This window comes from Pyxicephalus adspersus, chromosome 6 (genome assembly GCF_032062135.1).
Source record: "Pyxicephalus adspersus chromosome 6, UCB_Pads_2.0, whole genome shotgun sequence".
Classification (NCBI taxonomy): Eukaryota; Metazoa; Chordata; class Amphibia; order Anura; family Pyxicephalidae; genus Pyxicephalus; species Pyxicephalus adspersus.
Window position 1 is genome coordinate 89,104,479 of NC_092863.1, and position 21,491 is coordinate 89,125,969.

Here is a 21,491-nt window from a genome sequence, read left to right on the forward strand (position 1 = left end):
AGGACCACTAGCACACTGTAAATAAATATGCTTTATTATGCACACCAGTTTAAACACCAAAGCCTCTATTTGCATCTTTCGACCACAAGTAAACCGGTGTGCCCAATGAATGATTTTTATAGTTTGATTCACACAATGCTGCCATTCCTGGAAAAGTTCTTACTTACAGCACAGCCTAGCACTGCTAACAATAAATATCTCTTTTCACTTTTGAGCTGTGAACTTTTGCCTGTAAAGAGGAAATATCTTCAGTAAGCAAACTCCCATTCTTGAAAATTTGTCAATTCACCTCCACCAATTTATCTATTAGTGACAGCTGTAATATTTTGGATTACCCATCATCTCTACACCAGTGACAATGATCACCAGAAAAACAGCGGGAATACAGACAGCAATAAAAAATATACATAGGTTCTGTTTTTTACACATGCTGTCCAAAACAAATAAAAAAGTTTTGGCCTTATCTATACTTTTGAAAAGTTTTGTCAAAATCCATTGTTGCTTTGTTATGCCCTGGTGTAAATGCAGGTCAAATAGCCATCCTTTCTCTGGTGCATGTTTCACCAATACCAAGACCAGCATTCAACCTCAGAAGGCTAGTAGTGATGTCCTGGTACAAAGGATTGGATTTGGGAACGAACGGACAGAGAACAAGGAGCCAGAACAGAATTTAGACAAGGTTTGAGAATAAAGTTCAGGACTGGGCACGTGGCCAGTAGCAGTACCAGAGGCCAGAGAAGAGACTATAGTCAGGAGACATAGCCGGGTCAAATACAAATAACAGACTAGATAGGTCAGACCGGAAATGATGAGCAACTGATTTGCAAATGCACCTAGCAGATTAGCAGGTTAGTCACTAATATGAGACAGGTGCAGGGTGAATTTTAACTTGACTCTAGCCAATCAGGAATCGGAAACAGTTCAGGGCAGGGTTTAGGGAGAGGTCAGGAGATGCTGATTCCCTTGCCTGAGCATACACGCACCACATTCACCAGGCAGTGCAGTACTACTGGACGCTGTGTAAGGAGTGCACATGCATGCACCCTGCAGAGCCAGCAAAATAATGAGGATCATCCTGCTGCAGATTGTGTGGCCTCCTGGAAGTCTGGGCCCGGAAGACAGAACAAGTATCAGTAGTAGATTACCAGCACTCCCAATAAATTCATGTCACTGTCATTAAAAAGATGCTACAGCATACACACCAACATTTTCTCTTTGGCATGGCAATATGGAATAGTGAATGCCCACTATCACCCGACCCCATAATGCACAACATAAACAACAAATAAAAGTAGTACAACACCAAACATATCAATGTATATGATACATGATACCTGCTGCAGTTATAATGCTTGTTGTGTGGAAATCACAGTCTGCAGGGAAATGAGTCTAATCACTTTCAGCACAGGATAGGACTATGTACAAGGGTGGAAACAGAAAGGTAAGGTTGGAGTGCGGCTTTGAGTTTTCTATATTCGCTTGTAAACACAAGCTTGCAAAGGTAAAAAAAGTAATCCATTAATTTAGTTGGTGTAACCTTTGAATCTGCATTTAGAAGGAATTTCAATTTCTACAAATAGCATCAAATGCGGACACTGGTCCTGCCCTTTACTGGTACTAACAACTCTACTGGTTAAACAGCACTAACTGGTTACAACTACAGCTACAACAACTACAGATTCAGGGTAGGTGATTACACTGATGTGTAAAAATATCTGCCATTTCACAATCCAGAAAACACAGAAATGTGTGATTTGAAAAGGACCTACATTATTTTCATATGTTTAGGTATTCACGTAAAAGAAGAAAAACAGAGAGGTGCAGAGGACAGATATGGTAATAGGTGTGGTATGCACTCCAATAAATCAAATGGAACTAGTTAAAGCACCAAAAAAATGGGGCTTTTTCCAAATGCCTATAGTATTTTTCCATTACCTTACCCCCCCTCCACAAAACAGACGTCAGACACATAAATGTGGTCAAATGTACACAAGCTACCATTTACTGAATACAACCATGTTTTTATTATACCTTTATCTTAACTTTATAAACAAACCATCATACTCATTTATCTTTCATACCAACATTAGTGCAAAATAGTTTAACAGCTACTGTAACAACTCCTGTTTTATCCAGGTTGAACTTTAACAATCGGTCAGACATCCATGATGAGATGGGTGACAGGCAGCATGAGACCTTATCCAGGACTGAGGGAGACAGGTCAGGGGTGGACAGATAGATTTGAGTGTCATCAGCATACAGATGGTACTATAAGCCAAAGGAGGATATGAGACTCCCGAGAGAGGAGGTGTACAGAGAAAAGAGAACCGGTCCAAGGACTGACCCTTGGGGAACACCAACATGGAGGAGAGTGGGTTAGGAGGCGTTACCATTGAAAGAAACTTGAAAGGAGCGGTCAGACATATAGGAAGCAAACCAAGAGAGAGCAGTGTCACTGATACCAATGGAGCGCATGATTTGTATTAGAAGGGGGTGATCAACAGTGTCAAAAGCAGAGGAAAGATCAAGGAGAAGGAGGAGGGAAAAGTTGCCTTGAGACTTAGCTCTGATGAGGTCAATAGGCACTTTAGCAAGGGTTTTCAGTAGAATGGGCAGCTCGAAAACCAGACTGGAGAGGGTCAAGGAGGGATTTGGTGGGTCTTTTGTAGACAAGACGTTCAAGAAGTTTGGAAACATGTAAGAAGGGAGATACTATGGCAGCTAGAAGGTGGGGAGGGGTCTAGTGAGGGTTTCTTCGGGATGGGGAGAATTATGGCATGTTTGAAAGTGGAGGGGTAAATACAAGTAGAAAGGGAGAGGTTAAATAGTTGGGTTGGGGGGGGTGGCAGGGTTGAGGAATGGGCATGGAGTAGATCATAGGGAATTGGGCCAAGTGAACAGTTAGTAGATGGAGATGATGAGAGAAGAGAGGACCTAAAGATTTTTTTTACATAAAAAGACCCAGAAAAGCACAGTAGGAGGTAAACTACTCCATATGTGTTACAGTTCATATAATGTTTTGGATAAAATTTGAAGTTTCTAGGAATTTTTGTAGCAATAAATCGGCACTGTCAGCAACCAGTATTTTCTTTTGTAAGGGTTTCGGTATTTTTCTTTCCATCAAAATGAATGTGCATGGCTTTATTATTATTATCATTACTTTTTTATCACTATTTTTTTAAACTTATATTTACTAAATATTTAGTGTCGACATATTGGAGCACCATTCTGCTTTACAAAGGAGGAATGGAGGGATGGTGCTCTCTTATATATGATGATCAGAACTTCAACATATTTATGGATAATTTTAACTTGGGTAAATATATGCCAAGATTTAGTTAAAATTTCTGTGTAAACAGAATGGTATGATTGGAGTACATCTTTGAGTCTTCTATATTCTGCCTTGTAAACACAAGCTTGTAAAAGTAAAAGACCTAATCATTTATTTACTTAGCGTGACCTTTAAATCTGCATTTATATAGGAATTTCAATTTCTACAAATAGCATCAAATACGAACACTAGTCCAGCCCATTACTGGTACTGACAACTCTACTGGTTAAACAGCACTAACTGGTTCCAACTAAAGCCTGAGTCAGGGTAGGTGATTACACTGATGTGTAAAATATCTGCCATTTCAGAATGTTAGTGGCCTAGGGGTTACATGAGACACAGAAATAGGAGATATAATTTATATTTTCATATGGTAAAGTATTCAAGAACACCAGGTAATATAAATATTCTTATATAGAAAGATATCCTGGTGCAGCAGCCTTTGGGTCTTGATGACTCTCTTATCCTACTAAAAGTTTACCTCTATGCTCTATCAGCCTCAGGTGATGTAAAACATGTGCAAAACTGACGAAAAACAGAGGCCATGTTATCTCAAATATTGCCAAACAGTGAGTGTATTGTAAAAATAAGCAGCAAAGCACAATTCTTGTGCTGCACTACATAACATAAAGCAAAGTCTATGTAATGGGCAAATTTGACTGATCCTTTGTGGAAGGGTGATTAGGTTTTTTTGCACACTTGCCAGTTAACTTCACTGTTTGGTCATGTTTTAACCAAACACCCCATGTATGAGTAATGGATTGATTTCCTGACACAGACTTTGGGTCTTCCTAAGTTCTAGCATCCATATCCATTGTACCCCAGGATTTCCTAAGTGTTCATTCCAAGGTTTTAGTACCCTAAAGACTTCCTGTGTGATCCAGAATTCCTGTTTGTCCCATAAAGCTCCTAGTTCATCCATGACCTCAAAGTTTCTGCATAACCCCAAGGTCCCCTGTGTCCCAATGTACCTTTGTAACACTTGTTTTTCAGTGTTGGCCCACAGTTCTACTAATCTTTCTGCATGTCTCTGTATTTCTGTATCTCCAGCTCCTGGATTCAGACTGTATTTACTATACTTCCTCACCTGCCGTGCCCATACCAAACCTTACCTCTCACTATTAACAGCTGCTGCATTTGCATGTGTAGCCAAGGGGAGTATACTGGGAGCTGATCCAGCAAATCTGTACTTTGGACTGAAAACAGTACCACATGGTAACACAGGGGATCCGCTATTCTGCCCAATCATGACAAAAGCGTATTGATTATTTTTCAAATTTATTTTATGTTAATCAGGCCCCCTCCTCCTCTTATGGTATTGTTTGTATTTGTCTGTCATTTGCAACCCCTATTTAATGTACAGCTCTGGTATACAAATACTGTTCAACAATAATAATAAGAAGAAATTTTACTTAATTTATTATAAGCTTGATTTATTATAAAACATGGTGCAGACCCATAACAACGGGAAGCCTAAGTATGCCTTATACCACTTTGATTCAAATTTGAATCTTGCTACTGCAGTTTTTCATTACATTCCATGGATAATTTTTCACTTTCTCCTCTTTCTTTTCTGTAATATTTAAAAACATCTCAAAGCTGTATAACATTGGCCTTTGTTTCTGCAGTCTCTGTGGAATCAATCCCAATTTATATCAGCAATTTTCATGATGCTGTGCTATTGTTTGTATTTAAAATCCCTTCTTAGGACAGAAATTTGTGAAACAGCAGCTGCTGGTACTTTCATGTATACATGTTAAGGCTCCACTCAGATTACACCCCAACAAAGTTTCTTGTTAGGTGACCTAGCTGTCCACACTGCCAACAACTGTGGGGAATACCAGGTCTCCTTTAAATGGGGTTTTCCAAAACCCCAAAATTCCTGCTGTGCCCACTGTGGGTGATGATAACAGTTTGCTGCATGGTGGATTCCCAGCCCACCTCTTTTTCCTGAGCATTTTCAATAGCTCATAAGAACATATTTAAAATAATGTCTTCTTTAGGGAGGTATTTCTAATCTTTGTTATAAATAGGTCACAAATAAAGCAATCAGAATCTGCCAAGACAGCACTGCCTGTTTTTTTTTTTCTCTTCTCACAACCTGTTCTACATATCCAACACTACAAGTGGGAGAAGTGACTCTTGTGTTGCCCACTGTGGATACCCCCAGGCCCAGTATGATTTGTCTGCCTCACAGTTCCAGTTCAGCTGATCTAAACACTGTCCCTATTATAACGTAAGCTCACACTTACTGGTAAAACAGCCACTGATCGATGCAAATCCTTGTATATGAGATGCATGTGTAATGGACTCCCAAATCCTGGAAAAAGAAAATGAGAGGCAGACCAAAATGGCGGCACCCATGAAAAAGAACATGGAAGCCTAATATGGATTTCCCTATAGCGGCCAAGTGACTTCTTAATGGCTCCTGTCACCCACCTTACCATGGTACCTGGTTAGCACCCCAAATAGTTGGTAAGTTGTGGGAGACAATGACACCCAATCTCTGCCTCCCTCATTTGATTTCTGCACATGGTTGATTGTTTTATTTTCTAACCCGTTGGGTTGTAAGGCCCTGGGAACTCTCTAGCTATAGTCTTCTGAGATATACATTTAGCCTAAAGAAAAAGCTCAGACCTGTGAGAGAGCATAACAGTCTGGGAATACATTTCAGCTACAATAGAGTCTTTAGTGAGAAACCTAATGGAACCCTTCTTTTCATTTCCATTGCAAAGCAAAGTTTTCAGTGATGAGAAGCTGAAGCTAATTAGCAGATAGGGAAATTAAATGGGAGCTATTAATGCAGAGTCATTTATTATAATAAACAATGAGTGCCAGGAAGAGGCATGAGAATGGAAGCTATGTGAGGGTAATAGACTTGGCAGTAAGGATGTCGGGAAAGTTGAGAATGCCAGCAATGCAAATGTACTCTTGTGGTACTATTATACTGGTAATGGATGGGAATTATTTGATCAATAATTTGAAACATTTTTTTCCTTTTTCTGCGTAATTATTTAAAAGCTCTAAGTGGCTAAATTTTGTACATTAGTCCTATAATGAGTTCTCCCTACCTTCTTAAGTGTTGCCTACTTAATTTTATACTTACCTTTATTCTCAAGCTACTGCACATACATATTGCAGCCCCATACATTTCCAAGGCAATACCCATGGTGGCCTTAAGCAGTCGCTTACAATATGGTTTTTCTATTTCCTTTAAAGCGGACCTAACTCTTTTATATCATGTACAAATGTGTTTTTGGGGAAGACCCCCACCCCCCTCCTCTCTGACTTAACCGACATGACTGTAAAGACTGAAGAGGAGACCTGTAGCCAAGGAGGCTACAGCCTGGTCCTTCTGCACATGCCCCAGATCATGTCTCATAAAGAGCTTTCTTGGTATGTAAAACAAAAAGTGCGGATCTGACGCATTTTCAGAACGACATAGCATGTGATCCCAAGCCTGCGCAATCAGGTGACGTGTTCCATTGGGAAAGAAGAAAGAAGCCAGGACAGTGCGGGACCTACTGGACTTGGCTCATGGAGGGATTGCGGGCTTTACATCTGTTAAGGTAAGTTGTTTTTTTGTTGCTCTTTTTGTTCCTCCCCTTTAAGATTTATTAATCAATACAAAGTTGTTAATTTGTGTATGTGTTTGGAGTTCACATTTAAAGAATCCATATCTTAGAACCAACAATAAAATGGCCCTGATTTAATAAGAGTAAAGCATGTTCATTTTCAGTTATTTTTACTCATCCTAGCAAATGAGGTGAAACAAAATTGAAATTCAATGTGCAAGGAACACTAAAATACAGGATATATGCTTGAACGTGATTGGATGGTCTACTACGCTAATTAAAAGTTCATTTTGAAGAGCGAAAATGTTTTTAGTATAGTGAAGAGTAGACGTGTTGAGTTTAGTCATACATTTGTGTGAGAGCAAACATCCTGTTATTTTAATTTACCCATGATTTCATTTACATATGATTGAGTATTCTTTGCAAGGTGAGGTTTTTTCACTTTGTTTCACCTCGGAGTGAAAATTTACTGTGCATAATAAAATTCACTTTGAAAGTGAACATGATCCTTTAAACCAACCCCAACATATTCATTTTTCTTCTAAAAAAAAGCTGTGCACTATTAATTTTTGGATTATTTTTTTCAGACATAAAACCAATACTAACCATCAATAATCAATATTAATTTATTCATTTTTGTGGTACACATTGTACTACATGCTCAACTGCGCTCCTAACTACTTCCATTTAACTCAAAAGGAGCTGTTGGGAACCACAGTAAACTTTTGCACACAGTTGTGTTGAGGTTGAGGCACAGTTTCTGGAAGCAACATGTTGTTTCTGTCCTTGTGGTTGCTTTTTCTCCTCTCGAAGAAGAACACACCGCAAAAACATAGGTAATGCACACAAATGTATTGACCTGCATTGCTTTGGATCTTGGATCTGGGGGCACCAAACCATGTGGTTTTTGACCCGAGGTCCTGAAAGAGGCCTTAACATGCATTATGCTGTCTGGTAGTCCCCATTGCATTATGGCAACAAAACCCACCTAAAAGGTGCATGTATTATGTTTCACTAACACAGCACACCAAATGCACAGTAGAGTGTAGTGCTCTGTAACATGGCGTGTTTAGAATGGTGTTTTAGGGTGCCAGGTAAAATTAATGGTTGTGTGGGCCACCAATGTGCATTACAAAAAATGCCACACATTACTACAATATAAATATGGGAATATATCCTAGCATTTACATACACTAAGGGAACATGGTGCATTTTCGTGCTGTTGTCTTCAAGCTTTAAACCTAGCTGCAAGCACGTCCCCCAAACCTTGAGAAAACACTTGTTTCCAGGGCTAGCTATAATGGTAATGAGGGACAGTCTTTGCTGATTCTTGTCACGCTCAGGGAGACGGGACCACTAGGGGGTGCTATGGCTTGCACGGAGGTGTTGTGAGCCCTGAGAAAGGCCCAGGCGCAGAGTCTAAGCACTAACCAGGTTTTCTCCAGAGCCTCTGATGGTGAGGATGTTGCGCCGCTGGCTACTCCCAGGTTGCATTCCTTGGGCACACCAAGGTGGGCAAAATACGGTACCAAATCACAAAGCAGAAGGATAGTCAAGTAAGGCCCGGGTGAAGGCAGGCAGCAAGCAAGAGAGGTCAGGTCACACACCAGAGGTCAATTACCAGGGATCACAGGAGACAGACTGCAGTGACACAGGGGCAACTGCGGGCACAGGGAACACAGGAGACACTGGGATATCCACAGACAGACAGGAACTAGAACAGCACAGGGAAGTTGGCTGGGAACCCACAGACTGGACAACGAGGGGTTAACACAGGAGCTGGAAAGACGAAACACTGAATTACCCAAATAGTGTACATGAACTAGCTCACAGAACTAGGGGCTCGGCACAATGGAGACATGTTGCACGAACACTGAGTGTTGTGTCTGAGCTAGCTTAATAGCCAGGGATAGTTCAGAGGCTATTTTCTGTTTGGCTGATAATGTATGCTAGAGTCAGAATTGCCCGCATATGCAGGAGAGAGGCGTCTGCGCTTTAATGAGGAACAGGTAAGTGTGACAACTCTGCTTCTAGTGCTAGGCGTCTGGCTGTCTCAGTCCACTGCCTTAAAAAAATGTATATATTGACCCCAAGCAAAAGTGTAAATCAAATTCATAGGTAAGTCTGCATCCCAGGTCAACATCCAAACAACTGTTCATTTTAGAAGAAGGGTCAGCAGTCATAGTCACAATTTTCATAACAGGTTTCCTTTAAACTTGGCAAAAAAATCTCTTCTTCCACAGGGTTAGAATATTCCAGAATCTCGGATGTGTGCAGCAGCCAGGAAGCCAACAATTACTACAATTTATCATCCAATCAATGTGCAGTGTGTGCGTTACCAGAGTAACAGAGAGGTGCGCACGGCACTGATCTCTCGGGTCCCGAAATAACGATGCAAGACCTCCAGCCTAGATAAAGGGCATTTTTAGTGATTGATTCTGAAGAGACAGAATTTCTTTTTCTTGAAGTGTCAGACTGTGTAGCAATGAGAGCGCTCAGCACCTGCCTGAGATCACAGGACTAATCTGCTACAAATATGAGAATATCCACAGCTTTAAAGGAAATGTATAATTCTTTAGTGTTTTCTTAGATGTAAGTGTTAAAAAATATAATCTTGATATAAATAATGTCATCAGAGTTTGCTAGTATTCCAAACCCTTTGATTTAAAGTATATTCTGTAGATGTACGTGTACATGGGGGCAAACATTTTTGCTTATTATATACTTAGGCTTCTTGCAGCACGGTGCTAAACCAAGGTTTGCTTGATTGTGGGATGCCAGGAACCCGCAGAACTCCTTCTTATCCCCATAGCTGCCAACTCCCCATAAAGCACGACACTCCTTTTGTGGGTAAATGGCCAGCAGGCCTTTTATTAGCATATTCATATTAAACATTTAACACATAACGATAAATTAACCAATACCTAACCACCCAGTAACAGATATTAATAATACAAATACCGACCTAAATAATAACAAAATAACAATCCGCTTTTTTAATGCCCAAAAACACTGCCAATAAAATCTTTTTGGTTGCCGGTTCTTAAAGGTCCACTCTACCACTTTAGACCTGTGATATTTTTGCTCCCAGATGCCTGAACACTCAGCTCGGGAACAATATCATCACTGCTTGCAACCCAACCAGAACTCATTTGTAACATCAACTCCTCTTCCTACCATTCTGGAAACTCCAGAACGTAGATGGATCTCCCAACCCCACTGATACCACCACCAAAAATGGAATACGCTCAAGGATCTCTTTGTATGGCAGGTAGCTGGCAACTTTTCCCCTAAAACTTAAAAAATTGAGTGACCACCCCCTTCCTTACAAATCCTTGTATCACTTTAACCCCATCCTCATCCCCACCTACCTACCTACCTACAGAACAATTCACTTATTACAACCCTATCCTGTCTGCTCCTCGTCCCCCCAGTCATGCAGGCCATTCTCCCACACACCTTTTTCCCACCCAATTCTAGGCCTGTCTTTACTGCTCCTTCCACAATGCAAACCTATGGGTCAGTCAATAAAGCAATCTGATCTGTGTGTGGTTGGAATTTTTTCTCAATGGAAAAATGATGACAATATAATAGCTAACCTATTTTAATAGAAATCATAAGGGTTCTGAATCATTGTTATTTTTCTTTTTAAGGTGTTATATTAAATATATGTTAAAAAAAGCCATCAATTTTTTTCAGATCTTGCTGTGCTTCACAGAGGTCCCATCTGGGAGCAGGCTTAGGCCCCATTTTCTTCCCCCCATTGCCCCCTTGTTCTTACCTGGGCCTAACACCTGTAAACCCTTAGGCCCCTGGCTTGTGCCATCCACCCTTCTTTCCTGATTTATTAAAGCTCTCCAAGGCTGGAGAGGATATACTTTGATCAGTGATCCTGGGTGATCCAGCAAAAGGGATGAAAGGGATACAGATGATAGGGGAGATTAGATTCTCTGGACCTTTTGTTTGGACCTCAAAAAGATCAGAATCTCAACCCCTAGGTAAGGCGCGGAGTAGATTGTCTGTCCGTATTTCCTATTCTTTAATATTATTATTATTATTAATATTAATAATAATAAACAGGATTTATATAGCACCAACATAATACGCAGCGCTGTACAATAAATAGGGGTTGCAAATGACAGATTAATACAGACAGTGACACAGGAGGAGGAGAGGACCCTGCTCCGAAGAGCTTACAATCTAGTAGGTGGGGGAATTTACACACAATAGGATGGGAGATATGTAATGGTGGGAAGTAGTGGTGGTTTCAAAAGACAGAAGAAGATGGGTAGGCAAGTTTGAAAAAATGTGTTTTGAGTGCTCTTTTAAATGAGCAAAAAGTAGGAGCAAGTCGAAGAGGATGAGGAAGACCATTCCAGAGAGTTGGGGCAGCTCTAGAGAAGTCTTGTATCCGTGCGTGTGATGAGGTTATGAGTGAGGAAGTCAATAGTAGGTCATTGGAGGAGCAAAGAGAGCGGCTGGGGGAGTATTTTTTTACCAGGTCAGAAAGGTAGGTTAGACAAGAATTGTGGAGGGATTTGAAGGCAAAGCACAGGGGCTTGAATTTGATTCTAAGGTGAAATGGAAGTCAATGAAGAGAACTACAAGGAGACGAAGCAGAAGAAGAGCGGAGGGAAGGATGGATGAGTCTGGCTGCAGCATTCATGACAGATTAAGGAGAGAGTCGGGTTAGTGGAATACCAGAGAGGAGGAGGTTACAGTAGTCCAGACGAGAGATGATAAGAGTCTGTACAAGGCGTTTGGTGCTTATATACTATTCTGTGCTTATACTTACAGTACCTCACAGTACTTATGTACCTCAAACACATACCCATCATTCACACCTTTTTCTATTTATTGCAATATTTCACAACCTGGGTTCCATGGAACACTAGAGTTCCTCCTGAGGTTGCTGAGGGTTCCTTGAGCAATGAATAATTTGTTGAAAAGTTGTTTCAAAGGGATTGAGAAACACTGATCTAAGGTGTAAATTGGGTTGTTTTTTCATAGTTTCTTGAGCTCACCTGTTTTCTTGTTCCTCAGCTGAGTTTCCCTAATTGATGTCCACCAGGGTGAATCCTATTAACAGGTGCAAAGCAGTAAATAATTTTTAGTCTAGGCTGCACAATTTTTTTTCTTACTGCTTTAGTGAGCCTTATTCTTCCAATGTGATTTCATTAATAAGGCTGGAATGCTATGACTTCATCCCACCCATGCACTAGCTGTGATAAAACAGGTATGGGAGGCTGCAAGTTTTTATACTCCATGCTTTGTGTACAGAGGTCTGTTCTTTGTAGGGTAATGCTACTATTAGCAGATGTGTGGTATTATGCCATTTGTGTGTATAGGAAGTCTTGTACTTGTTTGGTACCTTTGCCTAAAAAGTATTGGGTTGGTCCCTAGACCCTGTTTTTTTTACCCCTCCTGTACCATGTGCATTGGTATTATCCAAGTAACACAAAGGGAGTATTGTTTTGATATTATATCTTGCTTTTCAGTTTTCTTTTCCTTTGAAGACTAAAAAACAATGAATGCAGGGAGATCACAGAAACACTTCAGCTCAGCTCTCCAATTGGAGGATGGACTCCATGTATGCACCTTTCTCTGTTGCTTTTGGCAGTAGTGTGCTTTAAGTGCCGTCAAGGCACACCTTTGGTGGTATATTGAAAAATGCTTGTATGTAGCATTTTGGACTACAGGGGTTACCATGGCCCTAGCAATTTATTTCTGATTGCATAAACCAGACCAGAGTGAACTAACAGATAACTGGCTGCCTCTGGTCTCTGCTACAGGCTGCTGGATTTTAAAAGTATTTTAGGAGTTATATTCAGTATCTATACAGCTTTACCTTCATGTATGTTACCTTTTGGTTGATTTGCTATAATTATAGTTATTAAAAGGCCATTTTTGCATATGGTAATTGCTGTTGCAATTACCGTATTTTTCGGCGTATAAGACGCACTTTTTCTTCCCCAAAACTGGGGGGGGGGGGTCTGGTAGATCGTAGAGTTAATATTAGCATGCAATGTTGGCACAGGGTGATCAGAAGGGGAATTTAAATTGGCACAGGGTGATCAGAAGGGGAATAATCCTTCAGAATCTTTTTTTTTTAGATTTTCCTCCTTTAAAATTGGGTGCGTCTTATATGCCGGAGCGTCTTATACGCCGAAAAATACGGTTTGTTACCTATTGCATATTCAGAAAATTTTGCTTTAGTTTATAAAATATACACTCTTATGACAAGTGTTGATTGAACACAGATTTCTGCAGTTGTGTTATTTACTGCATGTATTTATTACAAGGATGTAAAAACTTATAATTATTAAAATAACACATTAATAATACAATGGGTATTTTGCATTTTATTTGCCTTTGCATTTTTTTATCTACTGCATGTTTTTGAATATGTATATTCTATGGTAATAGTGTTGTAAAAGAGAAATGAATGCAGCAGGTATTGTTGTTGGCAAACTGTATTGTGTTATTGTATTACACATAGTAATAATACATTATTAATTACAAATATACAATTATATGGTTCATAGCTCACTTCTGTTGGTGGGGTGAAGGTCCTAGTGCTATACATATTACTCCTAATTTGTTAGAGAAGGAAGAAAAAAGTTGATCTTAATCCCGACGCGTTACGCACAAGGCGTCCTCAGGGGTATGATGAGACCAACGGTATGCTGCATATTTATCTTCATTTTTCTTTTATACAAATTTCACATTTACAGATAACACGTATTACCCTCTGTTTACTCATCAAAATGCGCTTGTAATTTGTATTTGTCTTTCATACGGTATCATTTAATATATTGATTAGCGATTTTTGCATATTATTATAACCATATAATGATATTATTTTTACTATTTAGCATACTATCAGTCTCATCACCCTGGGAAAGTCTTGTGTGAAACGCATCAGGAATTACGATTTTCTTTCAACTTCCTCCTTCTCTAACATGCTTTACCGCTTTATGGGGTCTACTAATAACTTCATCCTAGTAGTAATGTGTTAAGCACTAGGTCCTACACCCCACCAATAAAAGTAGACTACGGACAATATTTTTGTATGATTTTGATGAATCATGTATTGTTATAAGGTGTTTTACAATCGCACAATGCATTTTGCCAACAAATAAACCCTGCGGCTTTTCTTTCTATTTTTCGTACATTTATGTGACTTTAGGGGCTGGCATTTATTTGAATACTCAAGGAAAGACAAACCTCCACAAAATACTGACTCTTCCTACATATGGTTTTTGCCTTTAAATATTGTTGCAGTTTATATTATTATATACATTGGTGATAATAGTGTAATAAAATATATAAGTATTACACGTACTCCTGCTGGTGGCCTTTGCATTTGTATTGTCTACCGCAGACTTTCTTGACCTTTCTAACATGAAAAACAGTGAAAAAACTTTTAAAAAACTCAGGTTTTCAGAGAACCCCGGCTATAATTACTATATCCATAGCTCACAGTATATTATCATAGTGGTCAGTAGGAAGGATGACTCTTACATTGCTGACCAGTGGGAAAAATGTCACCCTTACAGATAGCCAAAAAGATTATTTGTGTCATTTATTCCTTGCTCATTGCTTGATAAACCCCTAGCAAACTCTGGAGGAACCCTAGTTGAGAATCACTGGTTCCAAAATGTTTACCTAATATTACTGCAGGTTTAGGACATACACATTTATTAATACAGTTTGTTAAATTAAGACAAATATTCCTGCATATGGGTTCTGCCTATACATTTGTGTTGTCTACTGTATGTTTAACTAACATTGCTGGAGTTTAACAATCTCTTGATAAGTGTTGAACTAACACGTGTATTCCTGAATATTGGATTTGCATTTGTATTGTCTATTTATTATATATATTATGTACCATTGTTGCTGCTGTTTTCGGTACTGATGCACATTCTTATGGTAAAAAAATTGGAGGAACACATATTCTGTGTAAGCATTGCTTTTGTATTTTTGTTGGGCACTGTACTTTATTATTACTATCTTCTATTTTTGCAGTGCCAATATATTACGCAGCACTTTACAAAGTCCATAGTCATATCACTAGCTGTCCTTCAAAGGAGCTCACAATCTAATGTCCCTACTAATACTCCTAGTATGTTAGAGAAGGAAGAATAAAAGTTGATCCCAATATCCAACACATTTCGCACAAGGCTTCCTCAGGGATATGTTGAGACCAAAGGTATGCTACATAGTTATACTTATTTTTGTTATATACAATTTTCACATTTACAGATACCATTCACTTCCCTACTGTTTACTCATCAAAATGCGCTTGTACTTTGCATTTGTTTTTCATACGATGCAATTTAATATACTGCGTTTTTGCATAAATTTAAAGCCATATAATGATTTTATTTTACTATGTAGCATACCATTGGTCTCATCATACTCCTGAGGAAGCCTTGTGCGAAATGCATCAGAAATTGAGAATTTCTTTCAACTTTTCTTCTTCCTTCATAGTCATGTCACTAGCTGTCCTTCAAAGGAGCTCACAATCTGATGTCCCTACCCTAGTCATATGTCATTATCACAGTCTAGGACCATTTACCCTATCTGCAATGTGGGAGGAAACCAGAGTACCCAAAGGAAACCCATGCTAAACTTCTATTTAACTTTTATATTGTCAGTTTTTAATTTCCAGTACAACATTTAGGATTTTAGCACTTAAACCTTAACATTTGGTGTAACTAGGCTTTATAGAGTTACACTGTCATACTCTGTTGTTTACATATGATATTGTTTCGAAAAAGAGTCTAAGATCCTAATAAAATAAATATATATATTTTAGTCTGACCATATATGAGGAAGTAAAAAAAAATCACTGCAAAGCCACAATGTCATTATTATAATAACAAATATATGAATGGACTTGTATGTAAAAAATTAAAAAAATGCACTGAGTTAAATAAAAAAATATAAGTGCAGTGAAAATTCACGTTATGTTCCTCTTACTAATATAGGAGGGTGAGGTGGGCTGTTTTTCAAGAAACCCACAAGGATCGAAAAGAAAAACAAATTACAGACCATTTTCAAAAGGAACATCTCTACACTTAACACAAATCACAGTCTGATGCTTTTATCACCTCAACCACAATTCTGATGATTTTTATGGGTCTTTGGAAATACTTGGAACCCTTGGAGTATATTATGTGGAGATGGGGTAGGCATGTGATCTTTTTCCCAATGATGAAGTGCTTGGGTCAGAGTGGCGAATCATCAGACTCAGTATTATAATTCCCATTTAGGCTCCAAACTCATGTAGGGTGAACACTCAAGGTGAAAAGAAGGATCCTTGTTTTTTTGTTTTATTGAAGAATAGTTCTCTCCGCAAAGGTCTACCATGACTTGCATTAGTGATTCAGAACTTCGGCTCTGCCACCAGCTACACTTATGCTCAATGAGAGCAAGTATTTCGCTCTGTACCATACTAGCAGAGAACAAACTTTTCTGCTTGGGTTGCAGCCTTTTCAAATGCACTGCCTGCTACATATGCAAACAATACAAAAATTGCACATGCACTGCTTATGACATGGAATTATGTTATCATTGTTATGTGCTGTAACACAAGTTTATCGGTTATTGCATTGGCCTGCTATTGCAAATGGCAATACACTAAAGCATGTGTGCATTCCTAAAACATAATGATGTGAATGGGCCCCTAAACCATTAAACACTTTTTTTTTGATGAATCTTGAAAATATATGACTCATTTCAAGTGACATTTCAACTGAGATTCAATGCTATGATCACAGGGGATGCAGAACAATGAGTTAATTTAACTGTGTATGTTTTGGGCTGAACAAGCAGTATTCATACTACTGAGTTATAATTTATTTTCTTTGTTATCATGGTATCATTTCATAATAAAGTTTCACTTCTCTTTGCTGCATCCTGGTGTCTGGTTCCTCTGTCTCTGATTCGAGTTTTGACTCTTAACTACCTCATGTCTATCACAGATATAAAAGAAATAAAGAATACAGGACAATTATACATAAATGCTTTTCTTTGCTTTAGATACTTTCTGTTATGCACGTAATAGTAGAGAATGTTTTTCATCTTTCAATGATCTATTCATTTTCATACCTAGATTAGGGTGGACTTCCATAGGCCAGACCCTAACACAGGCTGTTTTACTACAGGAATATAGGCTGTTCACATAGCAAAGACATTCTTTCCCTATTATTTGGGCTGCACATTGGCTCAGAGGTTACTGCTCTGTCCTTTGCACCAATAGGTCTCAACCAGGACACTATCTGCATGTTTGCAGGTTCTCCCTGTGTTTTCATGGGTTTCCTCCCACATTCCAAAAACATGCAATTAGGTTAATTGGCTTCCCCCTAAAAGAAAATTGAACTGTGTTATTGACATGACTATGGTAGGAACATTATATTGCAAGCCCCTTTGAGGGACAGCTAGTGATATGACTATGGACTTTGTAAAGTGCTGTATAATATGTCGGCACCATATGAATGCTGTATACTAATTCCACTTAGTTTAGTAAATGGGATGAAGTTTTGAAGACATCTGCCATACAACCATCTTTTTTTTGCAAGTGTTTGGTTATATTTTGTACAGTGAACTTTCTTGAATAAAAAGTGAATCTAGCCTTCTTAATATTTCTTTCTTCTTTAATCGTTGAGGTAGACTTGTTATAACATCTTGCAATGTCAGCCACTCGCATACCTCTATCGTGCTTCTTGATGATCTCCTCAGCTGCCACCGTAATCATCTCTTTCTTATTCCCTTCCTTTTCAACTTTTTTCTTCCTAGGGGTCATTGTTGGTATAGTACAGTGGTATATATACAGAGTATAGTACAGTGGTATATAGAACAGCCGTTATTGAGAACAAACACGCAGCGTCGAAGTTATGATGACACATTTTGTACTCGTATTGCAAGACCTCGGTTGTTTATGGTATGGTAAGTACCATATGGATGGTAAAATTTAATGAAAATGCTTGCTTATCTTGCAAAACACCTGCACACTATGTTACTTGCAATCCAAGGTTTTACTGTATATGTCTTGGATTAACATTAAATAAAAGATCCATTAGATTGTCCAAGTTCCCTACTCAAACCATTTACTTTCATGTAACTCACCATGAAAGTTAAACAGCCCATATTATAGTAGTAAATCATTCACAATGTAACAACTGCATGCACAAACCCACCAAACCTGGGTCATCCTCACTGTTCTGCCTCAGGGTTCTGATCCATTCCCACTCAGACGTATGGCCCAGGGACCCAGGTGAAGGGCATTTGACTATAACACGCATATGAGATGGTTGAAAATCTCATTCCAAAACCATGGGTATAAAGGCTCAGATTTTAATAGAACAAATTTCAATAACATTTAGAATGATATATAGATACAGACCATGTAAATGAGGAAAGTGGTGAGAGAATATCTGTTTTATGGGCCAAATTAGTTTCCATACTGCACTACTTCTTATTTCATCTCATCTCTGGATTCAAGCCAGTGGATGGGACAATCAGATGTCCCCAACTAACACCAAAAGAAGAAAAAACAAGTAATGCCAGACTACACCTGTTTACACGAGGAGGAACAGCACTTGTAGACACAGGAAGTAGGTTGTGAGCAATTGTATGACCACAATCTGTTAAAAGACTGCTGAATGGCTACACCCAAGCATAACTACACAATGTTTTTTTTTTCTTTATGTTGCAAAGTTTAGTTCCATAAGTTAAATCTTACAACTTTCAGAACCAACACACTGTGAATAGAATTTGTCTTTTGGGTTTAGTGAGGCTTTGATATGAGGTTGGTTTTCCTTTGTAGCTACAACAGTCTCCACTCTCCTAGGAAGGCTTTCCACAAGATTTTGGAGTGTGTCTGTAGGAATTTGTGCCCATTCAGCCAAAAGGACACCCCAAACCAAGCACCATATAGGCAAAGGATGAATTGACAAGGGGCGGGATGTAAAAGGAGGCATGTTTTACGGTGGAGTCTGTAGAGTAAGAAACTATCACAAACATTGGGGTTAGAGATAAGGAGTTTAAAGTCTCTTGGTTGAATGAAGGAGTTGTTCCAGAAAACACTGTGGAAGCAGAAAGTTGGCAGTAGAAGATGAGTGACAATGGAGAACGGATAGTTTCGTGGATCACCTCCCACCCCCCTATGTTCACATCCCCTATTTATGTGAGGCTAATAAATGGGTATTCTTGGGTTATTCTATTTTAACTGCTGAGGTTGGCCTAGTGGAGCAAGTGCTGGTCTCGATCTGTGCCAAAGATGGATGGCATGCGGGAGGATTGGGATTGGCATCTTGAAGGGTTATAACCATGCAAAAGGCAGTAACATGATTGAAATCATGGCACTTTGTCTTGGCATCACTTTTGATTCTGCCTTCTCCTTTACGCCCCATTATTCACAACAGAGGCCCTGTTACATTCATCTGCGCAACATCTCCAAAATCTCCCGCCCCCCTATCTGTCGCCAGAGACCACCCAACTCCTTGTACAAGCTCTTATCATCTGTCATCTGGACTACTGTAACATCTTCCTCTATAATCTATTATGAATGCTGCAGCCAGACTAATCCATCGTTCCCATCGCTCCTCTTCTGCTGCATCTCTTTGTAGTTTTCATCATTGGCTTCCATTTCAATTTAGAATCAAATCAGGCTCCTGTGCTTTGCCTTCAAATCCCTCCACAGCTCTACCCCCCCTCTTCCCTCCTCCAATTACCTACTAATGACTTCCTCTCTCAAAATCTTGCCCCACGCATGACTCCAAGACTTTTCTAGAGCTGCCCTGACTCGCTGGAATGGTCTTCCTCATCCTATTCAGCCTGCTCCTACTTTCTGCTTGTTTTAAAGAGCACTCAAAACCCATCACCCATCATATTAAACTCACCTACCCGTCTTCTTCCCTCTTAAAACCCTCCCTACTTACCCATCATTCCATACCCCTCTATTGTGTGATACTTCCCCCTCCTATTAGATTGTAAGCTTTTTGAGGCAGGGTCCTCCCCTCCTCCTGTGTGACTGTCTTAACCTGTCTGTCATTTGCACCACCTATTTAATGTATGGAGCTGCATAATATATAATGTTAGTCGAATATCTCACTATTTGATTTGACAGCCATTCGATCGAATAGTGAGATATTGTTCGGGTGATCGAATGCCGAATTCGAAGCGGGAGCAGCACCCTGCTGCGAGCTCTCCCCCTTCTGTTGCATTAGGATCGATCATCGTTCATCGTCTGTGGATCGAGGGCTGTACACACGCCAGATTCTTGTCCAATATCAGCCCTGAGCCGATTATCGGACGGGAACAATTGTACGTGTATACCTAGCCTAACTTATAAAACCAACAGGATATTTGGTAAAACTGAAAAAGGCCTTCCTCTATCTGTTACCACAAGGTTGGACGGAAACAGTTGTCTAAGTTTTTTGTATGCTTAATCATTACCAGTACCTTGCATGACAAGTTATTATTAATGCATTAGGCACCTGATAACAGTGGCTGTGGCTGAAACACCTGAATTCAATAAGTTGGACAGTGTATACACACAATTGTAAGGGTAGACATGCAAAGAAGGCAAATTTTTTTTTTTTTTTTTGTTTGTTTGTTTGTTTTTTTCAGTCTTTTCACACCCTGGTAGCCCAGGGGACAGAAATGATAAATCCATGCTTGGTCAGGTAAACTGAACAGACTGTGAACTTTGGTCACGTTCAACATAAATTACTGCGAAGTACGCAAGTGCCATCTAAAGGTGTTCTGCAGAAAAGCAGCACAATGATTTTGTAATCCTGTATATCACTCTGTAATTACTAATTCTCATATTGCCTATCCAATAAATTCACTACAATTGAAGGTAACTAATTCTGGGCCCCCTTCCACTTCCTAAATCACTTTTTATATGTAAAAAATGTAGAATTATTTATACCTTACCACCGTCATTCCAGGTTAAGTCCTTTGCAACACGGAGAATGTAAAATATCATAAAAAGAATTCAGTCCATTGCATGAGCATCTTTTCTCAAGGTTTAGTCTGCTCTGTATTCCATTGGACAATTGCGCCAGTGTTGCTTCAGAAGATGGGGGTAAGGTATATATCATTGTAGCTTTATTCTTGATGGGCACATTTTTCGCTTAAAGGCAGTAAATGGTTTGGAGGAAACCTGGACAATCTAATGGATCTTTAATTTAAAGTTAATCCAAGACATATACAGTAAAACCTTGGATTGCGAGTAACTTGGTGTGCGAGTGTTTTGCAAGATAAGCAAACATTTTCATTAAATTTTAACTTCATAAAGAAGCGAGGCCCTGCAATACGAGTACAAAGTGCATCATCATAACTCCGACGCTGCGTGTTTGTTCTCAATACCGGCTGTTTTATAACACTATACTATACTCTGTAGCCCCTAACATTGACCCCTAGGAAGAAAAAAGTTGAAAAGGAATAAGAAGGAGATGATTACAGTGGCAGCTAAGGAGATCATCAAGAAGCACGATAGAGGTATGCGAGTTGCTGACAATACAAGATGTTATAACAAGTCTACCTTGACGATTAAAGAAGAAAGAAAT